The sequence below is a fragment of the Phyllostomus discolor genome, chromosome 5 (assembly GCF_004126475.2).
Source record: "Phyllostomus discolor isolate MPI-MPIP mPhyDis1 chromosome 5, mPhyDis1.pri.v3, whole genome shotgun sequence".
NCBI lineage: Eukaryota > Metazoa > Chordata > Mammalia > Chiroptera > Phyllostomidae > Phyllostomus > Phyllostomus discolor.
This window is the reverse complement of record NC_040907.2, coordinates 117,284,244-117,309,608: the sequence shown is the minus strand read 5'-3', so window position 1 is coordinate 117,309,608 and position 25,365 is coordinate 117,284,244. Positions and strand designations below refer to the sequence as shown.

The following is a 25,365-nucleotide window of genomic DNA, read 5'->3' as shown; positions in this document are numbered from 1 at the left end:
TTTCTCCCTCCCTTCTCCTCTCTTTAAATATAAGTAAATAAAATCTTTATTAAAAAAAAGAATCAGTAGTGGTTCTGTGCCTCACTTTACAGACAGGTGGGCTGAGACCACAGAGGTCAGCCTTATTAAACACCAGAACCAAGCCAGCAGTATGAATATCCCTCCACCCCAGAAGTTCCTCCAGTTTCCCCTTCCTGCCTCAAGAATACCCCCTGGCACCCACCTCAGGATGAAGGTGAGGAAGAAAATCTCAGCAGGCGATTTAAAGAAAGATAGATATTATTAGCATCAAGGCTAATAGGGGCGAGTCTTTACTGCCCAGTTTGCAAAAAAAAAAGTTAATTTACTGTCCTTCTCTTGAAGCCTGCCTCCCATCCCTAGTCTCCCAGGCCCGGCAGGAACACCACCAATTTCCAGTAAGGTCATTTTTCTAATTCCGCGCCCAACTCTAACCGGTAACCCCTTATTGCTCGAGATGTGGCCTCCTCTTGGCCCCCACAAATCACGCTTCTCCCAGGCTAAGGTCAGGCCAGATCAGAGGCGAGGCCCCCACAGCAACCAGACAGCACACTTCGGCCGAGCACTCGCAAGGGCCGATGACGGTGAGCCCAGTCGGGGCTCCGCCTGTGCAGCGCAGCAGAGGTATGGGATGGACCAAGGCCTCCGGCACCGCCCCAATCTACACAAAGGGGCGGGCCCGGGACAAGCCCCACCGCCTCCGCCGACGCGCGGGCTGGGGGAGGGACGAGCCGGCAGGGGGGGGGAGGGGGGGGAGGGGGGGGAGGGGGGGGCGGGCACCGGGCGCGAAGGGGTGGGGCCGGGGAGCGGCGCCGGGTGGCGGCAGAGAAAGGGGCGCCACTTCCCTTCGCCGCCTAGTGCGCCCCGCGCTCCTGGGCCCGCCCAGGCCCCGCCCCCCCGCGCCCCGCCCCCGTCGCTCGGACCGCGGAGTCGCGCCCTCCCACCCTGCGCTCCCGAACTTGTTCTAACTTCCTCGGCTGAGCCGGGCCGCGCCGCCGTCGTAGCCGCTGTCCCCGGGTGAGTAGAGCGCCGAGCCCCGGCTGGAGCGGCGGGCCCTGTCCCTCTCATTGTCTGAGGCTGACCCCCCGAGCGCCCTCTGGGGACGAAGACTGCTCCCCAGGTCCGGCCTCGGCCCTTCAGGCTCCTTGGTCTTTGCCCGGGGGTGTCTCTACAGGCAGTGCTGGCTTTGTTCGCCCAGATCGCCCGGGAGGGGCTGGAGGCCTTGGCCCGAACCCCGCTGAGCCGAACTCTGGGGCCGGGCGGAGTGAGAGCCACAGCGGGCCACCTGGCTGGCACTCGGGGTTCTGTCGCCCTCGCCCTTTCCGCGTCCCGTCCGCCGGGCCCAGCGGGTGTGAGATCTCTCGGGGAGCGAGGGGCTGGACCCTCCGAGGTTGGGGCTCTGCCCCCTGTTCCCAGTTGCGAGCCCTGGGCTGGGCACTCCTTTCGGCTCCATCACGGACCCTTGGCTGCACAAAGCTTGGGCCAGGGGTGGAGGGTGGCGCGGACCAGGGAGGGCTGTCCTCTGCCTTACCCCTGCCCCGCTGTGGGTGTGTTACAAGTCGCCCACCCGGGAGGTGCGTCCCACTCAGCCTTGGACGGGTTTGGATGGCCCGAGTTTGAGTAGGTGATGACCCAGCTTCTCCGTTTTGGTCGTTTGGGATTGTGCCTGGGAGTAAAGCCCGACTCCTGATCTTACTGGAGCTTCGGTTGAGTTGGGTCTATGGCTACTGAGTTGACTCCTCCCGGGCCGCTGTTCCTAGGGGAACGGGTGGTGGTGCAGGTGGGTAGCAAGTGTGTGTGTATAGGGACTTCAGCCCTGGGGCCGCTGGGACGTGTATCTCGGGGAAGTGAAGTTGCTGTCTGGCCAGAAGCGGTCCATACTGTGCGTGTGTGTACCGGGGGTGGGGTGGGGTGGGAGGTAGGGGCGGGTGCCCGTGCCCATCTGCCCTGGTACTGGCCTGGTGGCTGACTGTTCCTAGCGCTGGTCTCTGCTGCCATCAAGTCGTCCTGTGCCGTGAATGCAGAGCATTGCACCGGAGACTCTGTAGGTGTGCTCTCTCCTGTAGTCTGCTTTCTAGGGGTCTTACCCCCTTTGGAGATGAGAGTTGCCCTTGGGCTGATAAGAGCGGGGGAGCTGCCTGCCAAATCCTCAAAAGTAGCCTATCCCTTGACCTCAAAGTAGGGGAAGTTAGTGTCTGCTGAGTGTTTGGGCCACTTTTCCCTATTCGTGAAGAGAAACCTGGGGCCCAGGGGATCAGAACACCCCCATATCCACTCTACATTAGCCAGCCTCTTGGAAGGCTGAGGTGCCCTTCCTTCTGGGGATCCTTCTGGGCCCTGCCACCCTTGGACTGAAGCCCACATTCCTCCATCGAGGACCCATATGCCTTTCTAACTCCTCTGTCAGCTGTCACCAAGCTTTGTCCATCTTATCATCCATAATGTCTGGGAGACAGGCCTTGGAAGCCCTGGCTACCAGTGGGGTTTTCCCTCTTATTGCTTCATTCTTTGTTGCTCCCCACCTTCAGCTGGAGAATTTCTTGATCTCTTCATCTCCACAACTCTGAACCCCACTGCTGGGTCACCATATGTGATCCTCGATTCGTTTAACAAAGCATGATTGAGACTCTGGGGTGCCAGATTGCCAGGTGCTGTTGCAAACACTGTTCCAGGCTCACTCACAATTACCTGTCTGGCTGTAAGCTCTGTGTGGTCTTAACCCAGGCTGGACACATAGTCGGTACTCCTAGCGTTTATTGATCTGAGCTTCAATTCAGCTTTGCGGCACTACTCAAGGCACACAGGAGTTCAAGTCCCCTGGTACTTCTGGAGGTTTGTGGTTGCCTCTAGGAAGAAAGGGCATGGAGAGCAGGGCTGAAGGGTTGGCTGCCCTGGGAAGTTCACCTTTTACCAGCTTGGCAGCTGGGCTAACCTCACAGGATGGGTGAGGGTGCCTCCGTTGCTATGTTTGGGAGTGGGAGGACAAAGCTCATGCTCTTTGTGGGAGGGGAGGGGGTCCTACTGTGTATGTTTGTGGTGGCAGTGAAGTTCCCATGGGGGCCAGGGAGCAGGGAGTTCTGGAAGCCCTGGGTTCTAGAAGCATTTCCTGAGGCTTAACTCTAGGCCACCAGTTCTCAGAGGTTTGACTTGTTGCTTGTTTAACTTCAGCTGAGGTAGAATTCAGTTTGGCAGTGCCTACAGAGTGAGTGCCTTTGTGCCAGTCCAGGAAACTTTGCTGGGTTTGAAATCTCATGGAGATTATGGACAAGCTTACCACAGCTATGTGGAAGGTTTAGTGTGTAGTAATGGTGAATTTATTGACACTTACTAAATAGTTCTTGAGACTTACACCAAGCATTATCCCAGAAACTTCACTTGTATTAACTCACTTAATCTTGAAACAACTGAGTATGGTAGATAATGTGAACGCTTCATTTTACCGATGAGGAAACTGGCCTAGAGAGGTCACATAGTAACTTGCTTAAGGTCTCAGTGTGAGCAGGTTTCCTCATTTCTTGTCTAGATAATGCTTTCTTCTCAGAAGTGATTAAAGTTGATTAATACAGTGAATAAGCCTGGCCCACAGCAGAACTATTAAGTCCTTTAGTGCAGGTGCCCTTGTATCCCCTGCTTCTGAAAGCATCTCATCTGTCTGGGCGCATAGCAGCTGCCCCTGAACCTCTGCTGACTGACTGGTGATGGAACTTTTGTCTCCCTGAGGTTGGGGGAAGGGAAGGCCCATGCTGCCCTGTATAGAAGATTGAGGAGTGAATATCTGTGTGCATCAGTCTAGATAGATCAGAGTTTGCTGTGGTATCAATCTCTGAATTTCAGACGCTTAAAGCAACAAAGGACTATTTCTTACACCACACCTATTGTGTATCTGCTTTATGTTGTTCTCCCACTGGGACCCATGTGGATTAATTGAAACATTCCTGGGCACTACAAAGAGCATGATGGATATCACTCTAGTTCTTAAAACTTCCACCTAGAGATGGTATTTCAGTGGCCAAAGCAGTCACATGGCCATACTTACTTATCTACAAAGGGGTCGGGGGGAGAAGATTGGAAACAGTTGGTGAACAGCACAAATGCCTGCCACCTGCCTACCACTGTGTCTTCCACTGTGACTTCTTTCCAAAGTTGACTGTCATACGTTTCTGTGTCACCAGGAACATTGATCATGAATTAATCAAAGAAATGTTATTTAGGTTAAAGTTGAATTGAGGTGCCGCATTTGAACAGCAGAGGTATGGTAGACAAGAGTGTATGTTAGGACAGGGAGAGGTGGTATGCAGAGGCACCTATTTTTTTTTTTTTTTTACCCCTGGACTCTGGGCAAGTTATTTGAGTTCTTTGGTCTTCTTTTGCCTATTTATTTATTTATTTATTTATTCGTTCCCTCATTCATTCATTCATTCATTCATGGGCCCAAGGACTAGTTGTGAGTCCCAGGCCAGGGATTCTTACCAAGCACAACCTGGGGCTGGGAACTGAGATGATAATCCCTGTTTCTTGGTGGCCTCTAAAGAGTGATATTAATGTCCATGGAAAGGGAAGCAGGCTCCTGGTCCCCTCACTACCCTGGCACAGCAGACCTTGGACTTCTTTGGGCTCTACCTGTACGTGCCTGGTAGGGGTAGTCACCTTTCCTAGAAGCAGGAGCATGTAGAGGAACCCTTATAGTCTTTGCCTTTCCACTTCCATGACTCGGGCTGAGCTTGCAGGCCTAGGGGTGTGGAGAGGAGAGCTGGTAAGGTCACCAAAGGATGGAATCACATGGAGAACAGGTTAAGTGTAGGGTCGGTCTGGTTCTCTGGCTTGTAGAAGGGGGTAGGTTGAACCCCTTTGTTAGCCGCATTTTTCACTTGGGTCGCCATGGCAGTGTTAAAGAGCTGGCTATGCTATCTTTGCTTTTGTGCTTTGTCATCTACTTAGTCTCTGGTGACATCCAGCAGGACCAGAAAACACTGGTAGAAGTGGTGAAATCTCAGGCTCTTTTGCATTGTGGTTAATTCAGTATCTTTAGTTGTATTTCCTCCTTTCTTGGGGCCTCTGTTTTGCCATCTGGAATAGAGGGAGAGGTGATGGTGGTTTAATGGGACCACAACAGTGGTCCCATTCTTGGCTGGTCATCAGGGTCCCCTGGGGGACTGCGTAGACCAGTGCTTTGAGAATCTTTGGTCTAGGCGAAAACCAGTGTTGCTGGTTTGTCTTAGCTTCCATTATAGCAGTGTCCTCTCTGACTGAATCCATGTGGAGTATTCATTATGTCTCCACAGCCATTTTCTCCCTTAGCAGCATATTTATTTTTGTCTCAGATAGGGCAAGTGTGGTTGCGCGGGAACAGCACAGAGCCTGGCCTGTGGGAAGTGTCCAGTGCCTCAGCCAGTTTCATGTGAAGATGAATAACAGTCTTCAGTGTGTAGAGTGTGATTGTGAGAGGCAGCTTTCGAGCTGTATCTACTTGCTAGCTAAGTGAGCTAAAAAAGTCTTTAATTTTTATTCAGCTTTTCTCCTGGACTTGGTTTCCTCATCTGTAAAGTGAAAAGAATCTGCCTTTTCTGCCTCTGATGGAGTTACTATGAAGCAGAAGTTCACACTTCAGGTTTGAGAAGCAGATTCTGGAGCCTCAAGTTAGGTAGGCCTTACCCTCTGGGGCTGCTGCTACCATGCCAAAGGCTCTCAGCCAAGTGCTTACCAGCAGCTGATTCTGGGAACCCCACTTCCTCTACTCTTGGGCTTGATGGGTTTGGGGAGCTGGGCCCTGAGTACTGTGGGTTTTCTCTTAGAGACAGTAGGCCTGATGATCTGAGTTTAAGTGAGTCTGGACAGGCTAGAGTTAAAACTCTTCACTTCTTGAGGTCTTTTCTGCCTCCCTCTCTGAGTAGCCAGGGAGAGCCCTGGTGTCCATCAGCTAGATAGCTGGAGGGACTGACTTCTCCCTTCTTGGGCTGTGTCTGCCTATGCTGAGTGGCTGAGGGCCATTGGCTCTAAAGTGGCCCCTGGGATCCTGGGTAAGGGTGAGTTTCTGATGCCACCTCAGACTCTGTGTGTCCATGGCATTTGGGAGAGCTGAGGCAGGCCTTCCTGTCTGGGTAAGGCTTGGGGAGGGGCAGACCAGGACAAAGGGCAGGGCAGGTGTGGACCTGAGGAGAGATTTGGTGAACCTCCTCTCTGGGTTTTCCCTGACTATGTGTACCAGCTGGTGGAGCCTGTGCTAATCTGCTCTGAAGAACCCAAAGGACATAAAAAAAAAAAAGGCTTTGAGGAATTTCTAGTCCTAACACCCAGAAGTGGGGCCCTCACAGCAGCTGGAATTAAACAAGTGAGTGTTCCCTAAATCTCTTTCATCTGTAGCCCAGGGTCAGAGTGGTGGGTCTGCGAGGGTCGAGGGTCAAGGGCAGGGTCTTCGCATCAGAAGCCCACTAGCTTGCCTCAGGAAACCCAGGCTTACTGGAAAGTGGCGAGTGCAAATAAGGAATACAGCCAATTCACTTCAGATTTGGGCCTCCCAGGAGGGGCAGTGGGACCCCACACACCCACCACAGCAGTTTGGTCCGGGGTGTGACTTTCCTCAGCAGGAGTCTTCATCCTCAGTCAGGAGCGCCCACTCAGCTCTGCGCAGGACCCTGTTCCTTCTCTGCTTCCCTCTGCTGCCACCAGCTCCAGAGAGAGGCTCTCGAGGGTTGTCGGCTGAGTAACCATTGCAGTGAAGTAACCCTGTTTCCTCTCCAGGTGACCTCCCTAATGTCTGGCTACCCTGTGGATTGGCTGTCTGGTTTCGGTCCCTCAACCTTTGGCAGAGCAGACAGGGTCTGTCCCTATAGCTTGGTGGGGGAAGCCAGCCTCAACTCCAGGCTCAGTAATTCTTAGACTCTGGGTGAGAGCTCCGTATTATTAAAGAAAAAGGAATTTTTTCTGACACTTGATAACACAGTAGGGCAGACTTTATTCAGGACTGTCATGATAGGTATAAGGACTACTACAGAAGGGTTTTGCAGTGGGAGATTGGCCTCACTCCAAAATGTCACAAGGCAGTGTGGGAATTTATAGCCAAGGAGCAGAGTCAGACAGGGGTTCGATAAAGGGAAATTTCTGAGAGGGTAATTCTTTGTGAACTGACCTAACAGGATTCTTGCCTATTCAACATAACAGGCAGCTAGGATGGTCAGGTATTACCTGGGGGATATTCCATTAGGAGGATGAGAAATTTGGTCAGATAAGGAGGATAATCAGAATGGAGGGTGGAGGATTCCTGCTAAACTGATTTAGCTGGATTATTGCTAAGAACTGGACTCTACAAGGACAGAGATACCCAAGGTCACACCTAGCTAAGTAGACAGAGCCTGACTAGAGTCTGGTCAAGGAGTCACTTGTCAGTACCCAGAGGCCAGCTGCGGCCTGCCTTCAGGCTTGCCCGTGGTTCTTGCCCTGGCCTGACTCATCACTGTGTACACCTGTCCTTCAGGAGTGGTATCCCTCCTTGTGGGCATCACTCACTTGTTTCTAGAAACCCTGTGCTTTTCTGTATTTGCTGGCTCCATGTCCTTTGGCTTCCTAACTCTCTGGTGGCTGGACTGCCCCTCTGCATCCAGGAATTAGCATGGACCTGGGGCCTTAGTTCCTGTGGCCTACTAGCACTGGCTTCCACTGCCAGATCTGTTGTGTACTAGACCACAGCCACCTGACTCTGGACAACCTCCCTCCCTGCCTGACCGTCTTTCCTTGGCCTCTCTATCTTGTGTTTTCTGCTCTCCCTATTCTGGGCAAACCTGTCTGACAACATTATGAATCTCTCCCTCTCTCACCCCTAGGGACTCATTGTCTTGCTTGTTTGAGCTAGGCTGAGGGAGGTGCTGTGGGGGATCTCCTACCCCTGCCTGGACTGTGCACTGGGGGGGGCCTTCTGTCTGCATCCCCCCCTTCCTTCCCTGTCTGAGACCTTCCTATCCCTGAACCAGCCAACCTTGTTCCTCCCCCTCCATGCCTGAGGCTCCTCCTGGTTCTCTCTCTGCCTGTGCACTCTTTACTTGGCCAGGCCTGCACAGCTGACCCTGTTTGGTGTGGTTCATGCTCTCATTTCAACAACCAGCTTTTTTAGGATCCAGGCCACCTGCTGTTGTGGGAAAAATGGTGTGTGAAGAAAACCTGTTGGCTGTGGGTGGGGGCCTTCCCCATTTCCCGAAGGCTCCACTGGCTTCCACTCTTATAGGGGAACAGTGGCAGTAACAGAAGCTGGCTGTGTGAGGCTGTCCCACTTGCTACAGTCATTTTCTGCTCTCTTCCTAGCTGCTTCCTGTGAAATTCAAGTTGTGGAATAAACACAGATAAGTTTTGTGAGTGCATGTCAATAAATGAGTTTGTAGTAGTGGTGGGGTATTCATTCCCAAGGGAGCAAGGAGGAGGGCGTGGCATGTACCCAGGTACTAGGGTGGGGTGGTCAGGCCCTGCAGCTTTCTCTTTGGGAAGACAGATGAGGTGGTGGGGCAGGTGCCATCTGAGGTGTCCCAGGATTTGGTGTGTTGAGGATCAGAGCACTGCAGGAAGATGGAACTGGTTTTGGTCTGATGGAGGGTTGTAGGATTCTGCATGAGAGCTGCTGAGGGTTTTGTACTGGCGTGGACCTGGCCTGTGAGGGTGGCAGGACTTGTTCCCAGCAGCTGAGGTATGAGGGCTCCAAGTGACAGTATGATTCCACTTGTTGGGAAGTCTCATCTGTGCTTCTTAATTTGGGGGCTACTTATTGGACATTGAGCAATTATCACACAGCATCTTATGAAATAGGTGAGACAAACATACACCTTCCTTCTTCCCAGCCTTCTTTCTCTGGGACCTGGGTGGTCTGTGAGCTTGAGCTTATTAAGAGATCTTAATGCCTGCATGGTAACCTGGGGGTGGGACCGGGGAGTTCGGCTAGGTAGTATGAGCTCCATTCTCACTCCCTGCCCCCTAAATGGACTCACCCAAGCAGTCAGGCCAGTCCTGGTTCTAATAGGCATGTGTCATACCCTAGAGAAGCAGGAGAGAGGCTGGGATGGTTATTATATTGTTCCTTAGAGGGAAAATCACTTGGAGGAAATACAGCAGTGCTTCTAGTACAGAGTATTTATTGATGTGTCAGTTAAAGGAAGCTTTCAACAACATATATGCATCCCTTTAGTAAGGAATAAATACACAAATCCATCTCACAAGTGCATTTTGCAGCTTCCATTTCCTGAAAGATACATGGAGTTTAGTGGTTAAGGGACTGGGGTTTTGAGCTGGGATTTTGAAGAAACTGTTTTTAGCTTGCCCTTGGAGTTGGGCCAGGCCTAGAAATCTGTTTAGGTGCTAAAATTGGATGGGCTCATAACACTAGAACCTTGAGCCTCCCTGATGTCTGGGAGGGCCTTCGGGAGGGTTCTTGCTGAGGCCTGGGTTGCATGCAGTTCAGTTCAAACCCTCCCCTCCCCTTCTCTGAACCTGGGAATCTTACAGTTTCCCCTCAGATCTGGCTACAGATGGTCCTCTCCGTGGAATAACTTCAGGTTTCCCTTCTGCCTTTGTCAAAATCTGCTCTTGGTTTTCCTAGGAAAACTTTCTATTTTGGAACTTGGGGAGCAGTTGTGAGTTGGGAGCTAGCTAGCTCTTGGGTTGGTAAGTCTTTATTCGGGAGGCTGGCATTCCTTTTCCCTCCTCCCTCCACCGTTCCCTGTTCTAGAGAGATACCAGACACTGCCTGTAGAGAGCTACAAGTAACAGTTTAGGGATTTTAAATGTCAATTTAGGTTTAACTTTTTAATTAAAAAATGTATACATGATGCAAAACACATAACGTTATACAGTGAAAATGAGTATTTCCATCCCTGACCCCGTCAGCTCTGCTCCCCTGAGGCTTCCATCAGCAGATGTTGGGTGCCTAGTCAAGCATCTCTGTACTTCACCCTTGTTTATCCTCTTGCTTGTATGCTAATCACGCAGTTCTGCACTTGCTGATTTTTACTTTAAAGTTTATCTTGGGATTGCTGCATTTTAGCACACACAGTTTAGACCATTCTTGTGAACAGTGGGATGTTGTTCCTCTGTACAGTAAACTAGGATTCACTTTATCAGCCCCTTATTGATGGACATTGAGGCTGCTTCCAGTGTTTTGTTTCTGTGGCCAAGCTGCGGGAACACCTTGCACGTGCTCATAGCTCTGCAGTAGAGGTGGCTCACTGAGGATTCCAGGCATTGGGTGCTTAACAGGAAAAGAAACATGCTCTTTTGATTCCAAAAGGGTGAATGGTAGATCCTGAGTTTTTCTTTTGGAGGGATCTTGCATTTCTGCAGTTGGAGCTTGCAGCTGGAGGGACTACAATGCAGTGCTGGGGTGGTGGTGCCCACCCCAGTCTTTGTTTCAGCTCAGGTCAGCCAGTCTCCAAAGCACCTGTTGTTTGCAGCCCTTGGCTCTGCCCTGGGGACCACAAGGCCTGTGTACCCCAAACTGTGATATAAAAAGGCGAAGAGGCAGCAGAACCAGAAAGGGTATGGGGATGGCAGAGGCTTCTCAATACATGGATCTGGGCAGCTGTAGGAATTGGGCAGGGCAAGAGGGTGGAGTCTTGGCTAACAAGCTGGACCTGGGAACCAGCTTTTAGAAGAGCAGATCTTCAGTTTTAGGGGTTGGTGTGAGGGTCAGGCCTCCTGTCCTGGCCTCCCTGGACCTTCCACTGCTCTGGGATTCCTTCATTTCTTGCCAGCTCTGCAGCCCTGGCTCTGTTCTGCTTTAGGCTGCTTTGGGCTGCTGTAGGCCTGATTGCCACCCTGTGATTTTAAAAGCCTGGGTAGAAGGCACCTGATGTAAATAGTAGATGGGTTTTCTGTTTTGAACAGACAGCTTCTTTTCAGAGCAGAAGCAGGGGGTGAAAGCAGATCAATTTTTCTTCCTGGGATGGGGAAACATGTGAGGAAGGGCATATGTCTGAGCCATCTTCTGGAGTCCTCCTGGGAGTCCCAGGAGCTTTCTGCTGTTTCCACATCCTCGTGGCCCTAAGGTGCTTCTGAGATGACTATAACCCTTCCCTGTGTGGCTCTGGCTGCCCCATGCCTGGACAGGGAAGGGCAAGAATCAGGGAAGTTTTATGGCTGGCTGTCGATTACCCCCCACCTCACCCACCCCCACAACAGAAAGGTGGCTGACATGACCCTTTGTGACCTGCTGGGTTTGAGGCCTTGTGCCCCTGGTCTGGCTCTCCCACCATTGCTGTTACACGCTGCCCTGTGAGAAGTCCAGAGCATCCCATGCTCACAGCTCTGTTGTGTGGGCTTGGGGCCTTGGCAACACAGAACTTTCTATTGTGGTGGGGTGGCAGCTAGGACTGACCTGTGGGGCTGAGGAGGTGGGGCCTGGGGACTGACAGTGGAGCTATTCATGGGCTCTGCCCTGGTTTCCTGCTGCCTCCCATTGTGGATCTTTCGGTGAGGAGGGGAAGAAGAGAGGGGGTGGCCCGTGTTGCTATTGTTGCTGGCGCAAAGAGCCTATTATGCTTAATCAGAGTCCTTTGGTGGATGGATCTTAGCCCCTCCAGGGCCCCTCATGTGCTGTGTGATGCGGGGTGAGCTGCCTAGCCTGGGTCCTGCCCTCTCCCAGTGCCCCCTCCACCCCTGGATGTTAGGAAGGGCCCTGTCCTTTGTGGATACCTTTGCCAGGATCCCCCTTCCTCCCTCTCAAGTCCCCATGCTGTGCCTGGAACCCCCCTAGGTAAGAGTTTAGAGCAGCTGGCCAAGGAGCAGGAATGCCCTGTGCCTGTCTTGTCAGCCACCTGCCACTGCCTCTGGGACTGGATTCTGCCTGCGCAATCCCAGCCCAGCTGCGCCCTTGGGTGGGGGCCAGGCGCGTGCCTGGGTTGTTGTAAGTCTCGCAGGCCCCCACTTTCCTTTGTACCTCAATGTTCAGCTCAGTGTCCCCTGTTCCTCACTTGAGCACTCATCTGCAGAAAAGCCTGTTTGCTGGCAGGCTGGCCTGTCACCTCCCCAGCTGCCTGAGCCACAGCCATATTCCTTTGTTCTGCCCTCTCTGGTCTCTTGAATGGCAGGCAGGCAGGCAGTAGGCAGCAGCCTCACAGCGCCGCGGAAGCCCTTAAGATATGAATCTTTCCACTGAGCCAAAGGCATGCAGTGCCCTAGCTGCACCCTCAGTTCCCCCAGCTGTAACCCCATCTCCCTAGAGGTGCTGAGATTTCCCTTTGTTTAGAGAGGGTCTTGCCCCCTTATTGGATAGAATGATGGTGACGTGTACAGCAGGACAGAGAGAGGTCTCACTTATTTGTGGCCACTGAAGGTGTGTGAGAGGGAGGGGGAGAGAGAGAGAGATCTAGGGGAGAGGGGGAGCTGCACAGGCACCTGTGTGAGCAGTGGCCTCCTGGTCTTTGGTAGAAGAAACCACTCCCAGGCACACTCCCTCCCAGTCCTTCTACATGATGTCTGTGGAGGAAGAGTTCTTAGCATTTAGTGGCAGGGGTCCTGCAGGAAAGCTGAGTGCATCTCTGTAAATCAATGCATGGTAAAGATGGGTGGGCTTTTGTCCCAATACTTGCCTTAATGTGGTTTTCTGTGTTGTTGCTTTCTGTTAGGCATCTTACATCCTCTCTGTTCAAAGCACTGCCCACGTGCCTGTCAGGGGCAGCATTGCATCACCTGGGAGCTTGTTGAGATGGAGAATCTGGGGGCGGGGGTGTCTCACCCCACATCCACTTAATCAGAATATATTTTAACAAGTTTTTCAGGTGATTTGCATGCACTTTCAAGTTTAAGAAGCCCCAGTTCATATGCCTTTGTCCAGCCCCACCCCTTGCTCTAGCACCTGCTTTAGTCTGGGTTGTGGTTTTGCAGTCTTCACCCTCTTGCCTTCCTTAAAGTCATCAACTTGAACCGTGTCTGGCAGGTATCCCTGGGCCCTGGGGGTGCCTCAGAGATGGGTGTGGGGACTGAGAAAGCTGCATTTGCTGGCAGCTGCGAGCATCTCCCTGAGCCTGCTGGCAAGGTCATTGGTGGGGCACAGAGCCTGGTGGTAATTGGAGCCCTGCTTTGTGAACGGGTGCTTCTGAGCCTCCCTTGGCCATCTGGTGCCACTCGCCCCGCCCAGTCTGTCCCAGCTGGATGATGGATTCAGAATCAGGTTGTAAATGTTGCTTGCTTGAAACATAAAGCATTCTATATAAAGATGTTTTGGTGTATGTTGAAGTTCAAAAAAATAGTCCAGGAGGGAGATTATACATTTATTTTTTTTATAATACTTTGTAGTGAAGAAAAGTTTGAGGTGCCTCCCCTGATTTTGCTAGGATTGCATGCCCACCCCCGGAATTCTCGTGAAGGTCGGTGGGGGCTTGTGGAGGAGAGCTTGTGCCTCCTGGACTGAGCGTGAGAATGCTGGAGGGCTAGAGGAGCCCTAGGCAAGCCTGCTCAGCTGCTGCCCCCCACCCCTGACCTTCTGGGACACTGTTTGGGGACTGAACTGTTAGTGTTCAGCCGACCCTCTTTCTATATTTCTGCTCAGACTTTTTCAGCAGTTTCCCACCATTGATTTGCATTTTAAAAAATCTGTTCCTCTCTTCACCCTTATTTTTTTTCTCTTGACATTTTCAGTGCAGTTTGTTTTATTTATTTTTCTCCAGCAGGCTTCACTTTTCATAGCTTGTTTGAGAAGTTCGTTCTGTTAGCTCTGTTAACCTTTCCTGCCAGGCTGTTTTGCTTTGCTCAGAGGAGGTCAGGAGACAGGCTCTGTCCTGGGCTGGATGAGGGGTGCTCCCAATGCTGACCTTGGAGTGAAGTACGTTGTCTTAAAGCACAGTAATATACTGTAATCTTGAATACAAAGATTTTTAACATCTTGGAACCACAATCTTTATGCCTTTCAAGCATGAAAAAGTGGAAGAAAAGTAGTAGATGTGTATAATTCTACATTCTCTTATATAGTTTCTTTGTGTTGGGGGGAGGGAGGACGGGGGTAGGGCAACACCTACAAAGAGATTTCAAATTTACGGTATACATGCCGGTGAAGCTTGCACCGTCCTGGGGCAGCTCCCTTAATGGCTGCCTGAAGACTCAGTTGTTGGAGATTTTATTTCTCCCTAAGAGTGGGTCCACTCATTACTCAGAATGTCTGTGGTGTTTAGGAGTGGCTCCCACCCCCAACTATGTCAGCCCTCTTAAGGGCAGCCACCCTGGTTGTGTTTTTGTACCACCTACAGACTGGGGACCCACTGAGGGTTCTCTTCACAACCCAGATTGAAGAATCTTGTCGGTTGCCATCATGTCGGGTTGCTGTGTGGTGTCTCCATCTAACGGCTCAGTTGTTCCCCCCAAACTAGTGAGTGTCTGTCTACATGTTGGGTGCTCATCTAGTTAGTATGGAAACCATCTGCTACGTGCAGCATTTCCTGACCAACTTCCCGCCTCCTCCTTCCTTCCTTCCGGTGCCCAGTCCTGCCTCCAGCACCTACCTGACTCCCCAGTTAGTAGAGAGAATTGTGTCCTGAGACAGGCATGGGTCTTATTGCAACTTCTTCTTGGCCTCCACAGCCCCATGCTAGGTGCCTTGTACGCTGATGCTTGAACCTGCAGAAAACAAGTCCTGAGGTGCTTCCCGCAACAAAAACCTTTTCACCCTGGAAACTGGACACAGTGGCAGCAGCCACTCTCAGGAATCCAGGAGTTTTTCCCACAAGAAGACACTACACAAAGCCACACAGGGGTTAGGGGTTGGGACTAGCAGAGTGAGTCTGTGTGCTGATGGATTGCCGTGCAGGTTGTCTTCAGTCTTGCCAATCTAGGGAGCCCTTGGCCCTCAGGCCTTCAGTTTAGAATTTCAGAGCAGACAAAAGGCCCAGTCTGGTCCTCCTGAGGTTTGGAGGTCAGGGGTTCTTGTTCATGTTGGAGATGTCACTGTAAACTGGGCGTAGATTCTCCACATCTTGTGTGCAGCTGGTTTCTGAGTGTAGATATTTAATGTACGCTGAGGTTTTCAGAAGCAGGCCTGCCGTGATTATCAGGGTGCAGGGCTGAGTGCACCGTGGCACCCTCCCATGAGCTGGCAGCTTCACCCTCCACAGCAGAGTGAACGCAGCTGTGAAGCCAGGAAGGCACCAGGCCTCTTTTCACTGAGATTTTTGAGATGTTGGGGGCTGCAGCTGTGGTGACAAGGCCCTGCCTCACTGGGTGAGATGGTACTGCCCTGATGCTACTGATGCAGTTGAAGGAGCTGATGAGTCATCCTCAAGATCTGTGTTTGGGCCCTAGCCTTGTTTGTTACCTGAGTATTTTATCCTGCCCCCACCTTTTTTAAAGGGAAGTGTCCATAAACTACATTTTGACTTTTGACTTGAGGCCAGTTATTTTGTATAAACTCCCCTAATTTGGGTTTCTTTGGTGTTTCCTCACTATGCAGGTTATGCACTTTGGGGTTGGGGTTTGGGGGGACATTCCACAGAAGTGTGTGTCCTTCCCAGTGCATTACCTCAGGAGGGACTGATGTTGGTTTAACTCACTGCGGGTGATGACTGCAGTGATCACTCAGTTAAGGTGGTATCTGGAGGCTTTCTTCACTGCTGAGTTACTGTTCTCCTCTTTGTAATTAGTAAGTGTCTAAGGGGGAGAGACTGAGACTGTGTAAACATGCTGTTATGTTCATCACACTTTCATCAGCTAGTTTATGGTCTGAATGTTTGTCCTCCCTGCTCCCCCTGCATACACCATTCATGTAGCATTGAAATCCTAGTGCCCAATTTCATGGTATTAGGAGCTGGGGTCTTTGGGAGGTACTTAGGTCAGGAGAGTCGAGCCATTAGGGAAAGGGTTAGTGCTCCAGAGAGCCCCCTTTCCTTCCACTGTGTGAGTACACAGTGAACAGGTGTCAGCTTTGAACCAGGAAGAGGGCCCTCACCTGACCATGCTGGTACTTGATTTTGGACTTCCCAGCCTCCAGAATTGTGAAAAATAAGTTTCTGTTCTATTATTATTATTTTAATCCTCACCTGAGGATATGTTTTTATCGATTTTAGAGAGAGAGGAAGGGAGAGAGAGAGAGAGGGAGAGGTGAGAGAAATATCAATAAGTTGCCTGCTATCAGCACCCCGACTGGGGATGGGACACACAACCTAGGCATGTGCCCTGACTGGGAATCAAACCTGCAACCTTCTGGTACAGGACGACGTTCCAACCAACTGAGCCACCCAGCCAGGGCTCCTGTTCTTTATAAACTATCCAGTCTGTGATATTCTGTTACAGCAGCCAGAACAGACCAAGACAGTATCCACTGATGATTCTTAATAGAATTAGTTATTTCTGTCATGGTTGCTGAAGGGTGATGATCTAATTCCTTCTGCATTTACTATTTGGCATTCTGCTGTAAAGAACTTTCCTTTCTCCCCCACTTGTTTATATGTCCATGTATTTGCCTATTACAATGGACTCTTGGATTCTTATTTTATTCAGAGTGAAAATTCATTACTATTGTTTATTTTGAAGCTTGGATTGTTCCAGATTTTGTCAGTGGGAGTCCCTTTAAATTGACTGCTTTGAAGGATGGCTCTTAAAAATGAGAATTTCCAGGTCTGCTGAAGCCCCACTAAAGTCTCCGTGTACAGTTTGGAAAAGGCTCCTAGAGTGATCGAAACACTGTGGAATTTGGGGTCAGCCCCACCAGGCCCACCTTTTTCAAGTGTGCACCTCACAGAGTCTCCCCTTTCTCCCCTGCCAGCTGAATGACAAGTGACCCGTTCTGCCTGCCTCCATGCTGGGTTTTTGGGTCAGAGTTTTTTTTTTTTTTTTGAACAAAGGCTCCGGTAGCTTAAAAAGTAATAAAAATAGTAAGTTTGAAAAAATCACTGGATTAAGTGACCTCCATTCCAGGCTCAGCATTTCTCCTGCTGAGCCACTGCCTCCCTCCTTCCCTCGTCTGACCCACATGCCTCTCTCCTTGTGCTTCTTCCTGAGTGCAGTACTGAGATAGACAAATGCCTCCTCACCAGATCAGTGAGGAGGCCCCTCAGTGCTCCTTTAAACCCATCAGGTTTGGGTTGTGGGTTTTTGGTGGTGGAAACTCATAATGCTGTGTTTGCTCTGTTCAGGGTTTCATACAGGAAGCCAAACACTTAGAACCCCAGTCCTGTTGGAGAGGCTCAGCCCCTGGTGGGGCTCAGAGCTGGTGGTCTGGGCTCTCTTGGACTCTACCTGATGGTTATCCCAGGCTGGCAGTCAAGGGCCTGAGGATCTCAACCCTGGGAACCTTCCTTTCCCCACACCTGTGTGGCTCACTCTAACCCCTGTGTGGCCTTGTATAGTATCTTCCTTCTTGTGGTAAAGAGTCAAATTTCTGGATCCCTGAGAGTGGTTGCTGCCACTGTGTCCAGTTTCCAGTGTTTCTGGCAGACCCTGGGTATAGGGGGTTGGGTCCTAAGGGGTGTGGATTAGAGTAGGACGTAGACACATTTGACTCTAAGTGTGAGTCAGAGAGCTGGGTGGGGAGCTCATGGATCTGAGGCCCTCCTTCCTTTCACAGAGGGTGCTGGTTCCTTGGGGTGAGGCACAGCATCTGTCCTCTGTGTGAGATTCACACGGGCAATGAGGCAGTCTGCTCCTACCTGCCTTTGTGACCTCCTCTCCTTCTAAGGGGAAGGGAGGTCCCTTTCCTTCCCCTTGCTTTTTCACCTGCCCCCTCCTAGATTTTTCCCCTTGGGCCCATCTATTCAGTTGGCCTGTGAATGTTTTCCAGCTCCCAGTGGGCTCAGCGGACTCCTTTCTAGGATGGTAGAAATGTCTTTGTCAACTGTGCACCTCACAGAGGCTCCCCTTTCTCCCAGCCTCCTGGGTAGAAAAGGGCTGCCCTAAGGTGTGCTACTTGGAGATGCAGCAGGGTGCCCAAGCGCTTGGAGGAGTATGGCTGCCCTTCCCGGGGAGGAGCCTGTGACCAGGCCATGTGTCAGTACTGGAACCTCAAAGGCCTGGTGGAAAGGTTGAATCTTGGTAAATGACTGACTCTGGAGAATGAGGTGAGAGAGTAACTTGGGTTTAGCTTGGGATCTGGGCTACCGTGATGTCCTGGTATAGTGTCGTTCAACTTGAGTTCTCTGCTCAGGGTCTTGCATGGACCAAATCAAGGTGCTGGCAAGGCTGTGTTTCTTTCTGGAAGCTCTGGGGAAGAATCAATCCCGCTTCCAAGTCACTCAGGCTGTTGTCAGAATCCAGTGCCTTGCTGTTGTAGGACTGAGGTCCTGTTTCCTTGCTGTCAGCTAGGCCACCCTTAACTCCCGAACCCTGTCTGGTCCTCGCATGTGTCTTCTCTATCTCAGATCCCACAGCATTGCATCACATCCTCTTCATGCTTGGAATCTTTGACCACTACCCTCAGCTGGGAGAAAGCTGTGCTTTTAAAGGCTCATATAATTACACTGGGCCAATTTAGATAATTTTCCTATTTTAAGGTCAGTTGATTAGTCACATTAATTACATATGCAGTCTTTTTTGCCCATTCTTTTATATGGTTATACATTATACTTTGTTTTATTTCTTTGCTCAATATAAAGATGGCACTAAAAATATTCTGAAGACTTCCTACAGATCTGGGTAAAAATGATGGATTGAGTGGATGCCCCTAATTTTACTTTATACTAAAACCCCGTAAAAGCTAAGATAAAGGGGGTTTTTAAAAAGGAATCAATCTACAAGGATAGGGAGAAGGGGAAAGGAGACAACAGCAAGAAAACATCGTAAGCCAGGAATAGATGGATGAGTGACCTAGTTTAAAATGTAGGTGTTGGTGTCACCATATTATTACTTTATATGGGGAGTAAGGGGAGGGAAGGAGCATCAGAAGTGTCTAAGTATAAGCACTGTTTGAAAGCAGTTAATGTGGTTAGATACCTAGATCCCTTTCCTTCTTCCGTGATTGTTGGTGACTGCCTCTTCTTTAGCTGGATGTGGGGGATTTATTCTGCAGAAGGAAAAAACCAAGGGCCTGGAGATGTGAGGTATTCTTGGAGGATTATATGAAGACCATCTTCATTCCCCAGCCTTCTACCTTCCCTTGGCTTATAGAAGCTGACAGCCAGCCCCTTACCTTCCATATAGGAGATAACAGATCTCGCTGGGGAGAACCTGTCTAGACCAAGAGGAAAGAATTAATGATGTTGAAAACAGGGATTTCCTAGCAGGTGGCCTAGCCAGGCCATCCTGCACAGAAACTTGCCTGCCCCCGACTCAGTGCTTCCAGTTAGCTCTGAGGCACTCACTCTTAGTCATGAGGATTACCTAATTAGGCGGATTACCAAAGATTACTAACATCCTCCTGTGCCTAACATAACAGGAAGCAAAAAGAAACAGGAAAAAAAGCAATTTAAAAGAAATATTCAGCTCTGGCCAGGTAGCTTAGTGGGTTAGAGCATCACCTTGATACACTAAGGTGTGGGTTCCTTCTTGAGTCAGGGCACGTACCAATGACTCAATGGATAAATCAATGGAACAATAAATCGATGTTTCTCTCTTTCTCTCCCTCCCCTTCCTTCTTCTTTAAAAGTCAGTCAATAAAAAAATTGTAAAAAATAATTTAGAGAGATTTTGAAAAAAATTAAGACATTTTCTCAGAGAAATAAGAGAAATGTTGAATCCATGAAGTAAGAACAGGATACTACAAAAATTTAGAAAACAAAATAAAAGCTTAAAAAATAAGGTCAGAGCAAAACTATTAACAGAATTATTAGAAGATTAAGGGGAAGGAGTTGATCCTAGAACCATGGCCCAATTGATCTGTAACCTCATGGAGAAGGCCCCTGCACTTGTAAACACCGCTATGACTTTACTCCAAGAAACCGAAGCCTCAGTTGGCCACATTTTCACACTATGCCAAGGTTGAGCTGGTTCTTCCCATTTCTGCTGAGATCCCTCCAGCTATTCAGAGGTTGCAAAAAAAGTAGCCACTAGTGCTCAAACTGGTAGCGTCAACCAGTTCACAGTTAAGGAAGCTCTGCTGAGTGATTTGGGGCCCACTGAGGTGTGGATGTGGTTTGACGTCATAGGCAAACATGGCATCACTGGCTATAATGTTTGAAGACTAGTCTTTAACATTTGTTTCTTTTTGGTGTACTGTTCGAGTGTTCTTGGATCATGATTAATTGAAATGGTATTTGAATAAAAACAATATCAATAAAAAAGGTGAAGGAGTCTTCTAGAAGATGAAGAAGATGAAGAAGATGAAGAAATGGATAATAGAGTTGAAGAGGTAAGAAAAATTAAAGGCTAAGCCAGGGTTTCCATATCCATTAATAGGAAGGAGTTGCAGAAAGAGAATAAAGAAAAAGTGCAAGTGGGAAAATCATCAGGGAAAAAATTCCTTGTACGAGGAGGATACTGGTTTCCATATCAGAAGGGCTCATCAGACGTTCAGCCAAGTGGAGGAAGATAGAACCAGACCAGGATCCTGAATTTTCATTATGCTGGGGAGAAAGGGATAAACCTACAAGTTCACAGAGATATGGAGGTAACAGGTCAGATACAGAAATCAGGAACCTGAGTGGTTTTGGGTTTCTTAATGTACTGGAGTATGGCACATGCTAGTAGAGCGATGATGGCTACACCACTCTCAGTGTGATTGATTTCCAACCTGGGATTCTTTACACAGCCAAACTGCTATTCAGGTGGATAGAATAAAGCTATATTCAGACGTACAGGGTCTGAAAAGCTTGCCTTTTGCCCTAAAGCAGGGCTGTCAAACTCATTTTCACTGGGGGCCAATTAGCCTTGCGGTTGCCTTTGAAGGGCCAAATGTAACTTTAGGACTGTATAAATGTAACTGCTCCTTAACAGTTAAGTGAGAGCTTGGTGCTGCTGCCAGGTAGAAACAAGGTGGCGGGCCGGAATCGGCCTGTGAGCCTTGTGTTTGCCACCTGTGCCCTAAAGGATTTCTCCACAAAGGTGAGCAAAGATTGGATCTCTCATAGGCTGAATCTCAAGCAAGGTGAAGAGAATTCTGTGCACCAGTCCAGATGGGAGCAGCTCAGAAGGCTTCAGGAGAGAGTTCTTCTGGAAGAACTAGAAATAGAAGTAGAAATAGATGTGAATGGACTTATTAAGAGGAGATTTGGACAACTGGCATTGAATGTGGGGTTAAATATTGATAAAGCAAGGTAAGAAAAGTAAGAAAATAGAAAAATCAGAGAGAAATATTAACTCCAGAGTACAAAAAGTTGTACAGGAAAAGTAATCATGGTTTATATGGTTTGCTCACTCTGCTGACTCATTTGGTCATAATGATGAAAACTCTGAAAATTACTGTAGCTAAAGCTATGGTTTAATTATAATTGGAGTTAACTATAATCGAGAAGGAAGTGTGAGGCCATGGTTTGGGGGTGGTTTGTAGGGGTGTAAAGAGAGTTGTTATATCCTTGTCTTCCAGGGTAGGAAGTGGATAGGTAATAACTAAAACTGAAAAACCAGGGGTAGTAATATAAGCATATTATACAGAGAAATCTGTAAGAGATATTTGGGGCATAAACATTATTAGAAAAAAATTTCAACAAATTTGAAGATTTAATTGGCTTTATTAAGCAATTCATGAATCAGGCAGCATCTCATTTAGCAACTAGAAGGGTGCTCAGAGGCATTGTACAAAATGCAAGATTTTTATCTGAAGATGGGTGCTACTAACAAAAGATGTAATTATTTTTGGGCCTGGAAATCTTTGGGGGGATGAGGAGGGGGTTTTTATTACACAGATTGCCTCTGCTTTCTGTGGGGGGACGTGGAGAGGGCCTATGTGACAGATTGGTTACCTTACTGGTGCTTGACCAGAAAATTCAAGACTGGTTAATTAAGATTATGTTTCTGGGAGATCTTCTCCGAAGAAACTACAATTAGATCAGATATTAACTCTAGCTTTGGCGTCAGGCTTTTGTGCTTCTAGCACAAGTGACATCATGCTGGGCCTGTGATTTTTTTTTTTTTGTTTTTTTTGTTTAACAACAACAAGGTGAGCAAGAAGTTGAAAGTGTCCCTGGAAAGGGAAGGCCTGGCCCAGGGCCTAGGATCTGCTGTTTTTCTCAGCACAGCTTTTATAGTAGTTGACTTTTAGATTATGTGCAGGGCCATTTTTTTCTTGTGTGGGGGAAACAATAGCAAGTCTAGAATGCATGCCATGTACTAAGGGGACATATTGTTCCATGAAACTCATTTTAATTGAGTATGCAAGTGTGTGTGTACTGGATTGATTTTTGATAAATGTGTTTCTTACCTGTGGGCCATGGTGAAAAATTTGAAAGCCAGTGTTTAGTGCTTTCTCATCGCCAGGTTACTTTTCACACCTCTGTTCTTTAAATATTTTATGACTGAGCATGTGCTACTTTTGTAATTAAAAGGACAGGGAGAATAGGAGGAAGGAATATTATGGGTTAATAAAATCCCATAAAAGACAAGGCTTGTTTATAGTGACTGCTGGGGTCACCACCTGGGGGGCCAGTCCCCTTCAAGCCCACATGCCCTCCCTCCCCCCAGCAACAATGGCCTCAGTTTACATGGGTAATACAAAGGTGGTGATGGTAAATGTGACGATGGAAACTTTTTTTAGAAAATCACTTGTAAATTCACCATCCCATGCAACCACTTTCATGCTTTCATGTTCCATTTTGGCCTTTGACCACATGCTCACCAATTTTTCATGATTGCAAAACATGTACAGATTTCATACTTAATGCATGTTCTTTTTCTTCTCTTGGTTTGTTTTCTTGAGGCAAATTTTTAGTCGTGCATTTGTTGGATTAGGGGTATGACCACTTGCAGGGGGAGTGGGGTTTGAATGTCTGAAACCGAATTGCTTACTGAAGGGTAGTAACAGTTTACTCCGCAGCATCAAGGTCTGAACGTACCAGCCTCACCATGGGCTTGCCAGCTACAGTGGTGGTTATTCTGTGGAATTAAAAGGTGTAAAATAACATCTGGATTGTCTTGTAAGTTTCATTTCCTGTGATGTTGCATATTTTTCTGTTAATTATATTGTACTTTCATTTTAGTATAATAACTATTTGTCATTTTTCTGAAACCGGAGTAGTTTAAGTCTGAATTTTTTATATTGTAGATATTTACGGTACCCTTTGTTATAATTGCTGCAGTTGCAGATAACTTAACATTTTTTGTTTCCTTCTTAATTTTAATGTTACTTTTAATTGTATGGGAATTTTAAAACATTGTGTTTTATATCTCCTTCTTACAGGCTAGAACCTTAGCAGAGGTCTCAGGGGAGGGTTTTAGTAGAGTATTCATCAGTTCTCCAGGTGTGCCCTTTCAGGGTCATGGTCTCCTCTGATTGATCAGTGACAGGGCAGGGGGTCTTTGTAGTTGGTTCTGGTGTCACCCACCTGGTTTTGCTGCTTTTCTGGGCCAGGAGTTGAAATACAACTGAGGCCTAGAAGTTATCTCCAGGAAGGAAAGGTTACCCTGGGGGTGAGGTCCTTGTTTTTCCAGTTTTGCCCTGGTGACCATCTGCACCTGGCTGTAAATTGCTTGGCCGTTGTGTTCAGCTGTCTCAGTTTCCCTATTCCACTTGGTAAGGAATTTTCCTAGTTTCTCACTATCCTGTCTCAGGACCAGTCACTTTGGAGTCATTTTGGCTCAATTTTGGGTGCTGATGTAATATTTTCAGCACCACTGCCTTTATTGACTTCTTGGGATTCTCTTTGTAAATGTGGCTAACACCTAAGGCTGGCAGCTCAGGAGTACTCATCAGTCTTCATTCACCCTTCACTGAGGTTCCGAAGGCACTGAGCCAGGAGCTTAGCACTGGCTCTGTTCCCTCCAAACCAAAGGCCAGCAGGCCCTGTGCTAGGATGTGGCTTAGGCTGGGGTCCAAACAAGTTGTCCCATTACCTCTTTAATTTAAATTCTGAGCTGTGCCTATGTGGACACTAGACTCTTCTTGTATGTGACATTGAAGTTCAGGACCTGCTTCTCCATCCCTGACCTGCGAAACAGAGAGCAGCCTAAGAGCAAGAGGCAGCTTTTCCTCCCTGCAGGGAAGGGGAGTAGGACTGGGAGTGGAGGATGGGAGGCAGCTCTCCTCGCCTTGCCGTGAGCTGAATGCCTTCCCTTCCCATGTGGAGGCATCAACAAGTGGGTGAAGAACCTCCAGAGTGTGGGGCGCTGAAGTCTGTATTTAGACCCAGTCACTCAGATGCCGTCAGCTGGTCTCCTCAACACCAGTGACATTAGGGATCAGTTGCCGAGGGCCCTCTTTTAGGTGAGGATGCTGAGGCCTTCAGAGGGTAGGGGCTTGTCCAGGGTCAGGTTGTGTTGCTGAAGGAAAGAGTGTCTGCTTGGGAGCTCCTGCTCCTCTCCCTGGAGCCACCTGTGTAGCCCAGGCTGTGCTCAGGCCTCCTGTGTGTCCTTGTGTCCAGCAGTGGCCTTCAGGGTTGTATTCACACTCATTCTTGGAGGGGTCTTTGTGGAAGTGCTGTTCTGGTGGTAGGATGGGGAGGTGGGATGGGGCTGCTGGCTTTTGAGACCAGACTGGCCTGTCTTTCCCAACAGGCCACAGACCACTCTCCCATCCCTCTTGAAGGGAGGGGACAAGCCAATGGTGGAGTGCAGACTGTGCCTGTTGATGCTGCTCTGTGGGAAGGATGGTTGAGCCGTCACAACACCCACTTCTAGAGGACTGTGGTTTTCATGTCCCTGCATGGCACCACTTTCTCAGAACAGCGGCCAGGCCCTGAGGCTGCCTCACAACATTTTGCAGCAGCCTCTCGTGCGGCGTGGCAGACGCTAGTTTATTACTGGTGGTTGTGGGTGGGTTGTGTCCTCATTGCCAGTGGCCTTGTTTGTTTTTGCCTTTGTCGTGTTATGTTAGGAGATCTGAGAATTGGGAGGCAAACAGGGCTGGGGTTGAGCACTCTGCTGTAGGCCTCAGGTCCTGCCTTACCCTACAGTCAGCTGGAGGTACCACCCACCTTTCTCATCCTTCAGCCACAGTGTTGGCTGCAGGGCGTGGTGGAGGAGTGAGGGGTTCTGGGTCAGGCCTCTGAATTCCCCTTTGAGGGTACCTACTTTTTGTAGGATACTCTGAGAGTGTTTGGGGGACAGACTCAGATGAAAAAGAGTGACCCCAGCCCCCAGCCTTCACTCTGTGCAGTTTATAGAGTGTTTTGTAGTTTAAGGATGAAACAATGGTCTTTGTTGGTGGGAGTAGTGTGGGGTAGAGGGGAGGTTAAGCAAGGGAGGAAGAGGAGGAGGGAATGAGCTTGTAGGATTTCCCTGCCAAGGCCAGGATGCTCTGCCTTCCTTACCTCTGTGGGGGCTGAACTTGAGAGGTTGTCTCAGAAAATTTTAGGTGAATAAATACAGACC

General features: G+C 49.1%; 1 protein-coding gene and 1 pseudogene across 1 annotated transcript in view; both read left to right on the top strand.

The window, feature by feature from the left end:
* The first annotated feature begins 888 nt into the window (after positions 1-888).
* Positions 889-25,365, top strand: part of TSPAN14 (tetraspanin 14) — a 50,924-nt gene continuing 26,447 nt past the window's right edge. Inside the window, exon 1 of the mRNA XM_028512515.2 lies at positions 889-1,035. The gene's annotated coding sequence lies outside the window, so the exon portion shown is untranslated. The remainder of the gene's footprint in view (positions 1,036-25,365) is intronic.
* On the top strand, positions 19,611-23,265 carry LOC118500798 (annotated as a pseudogene).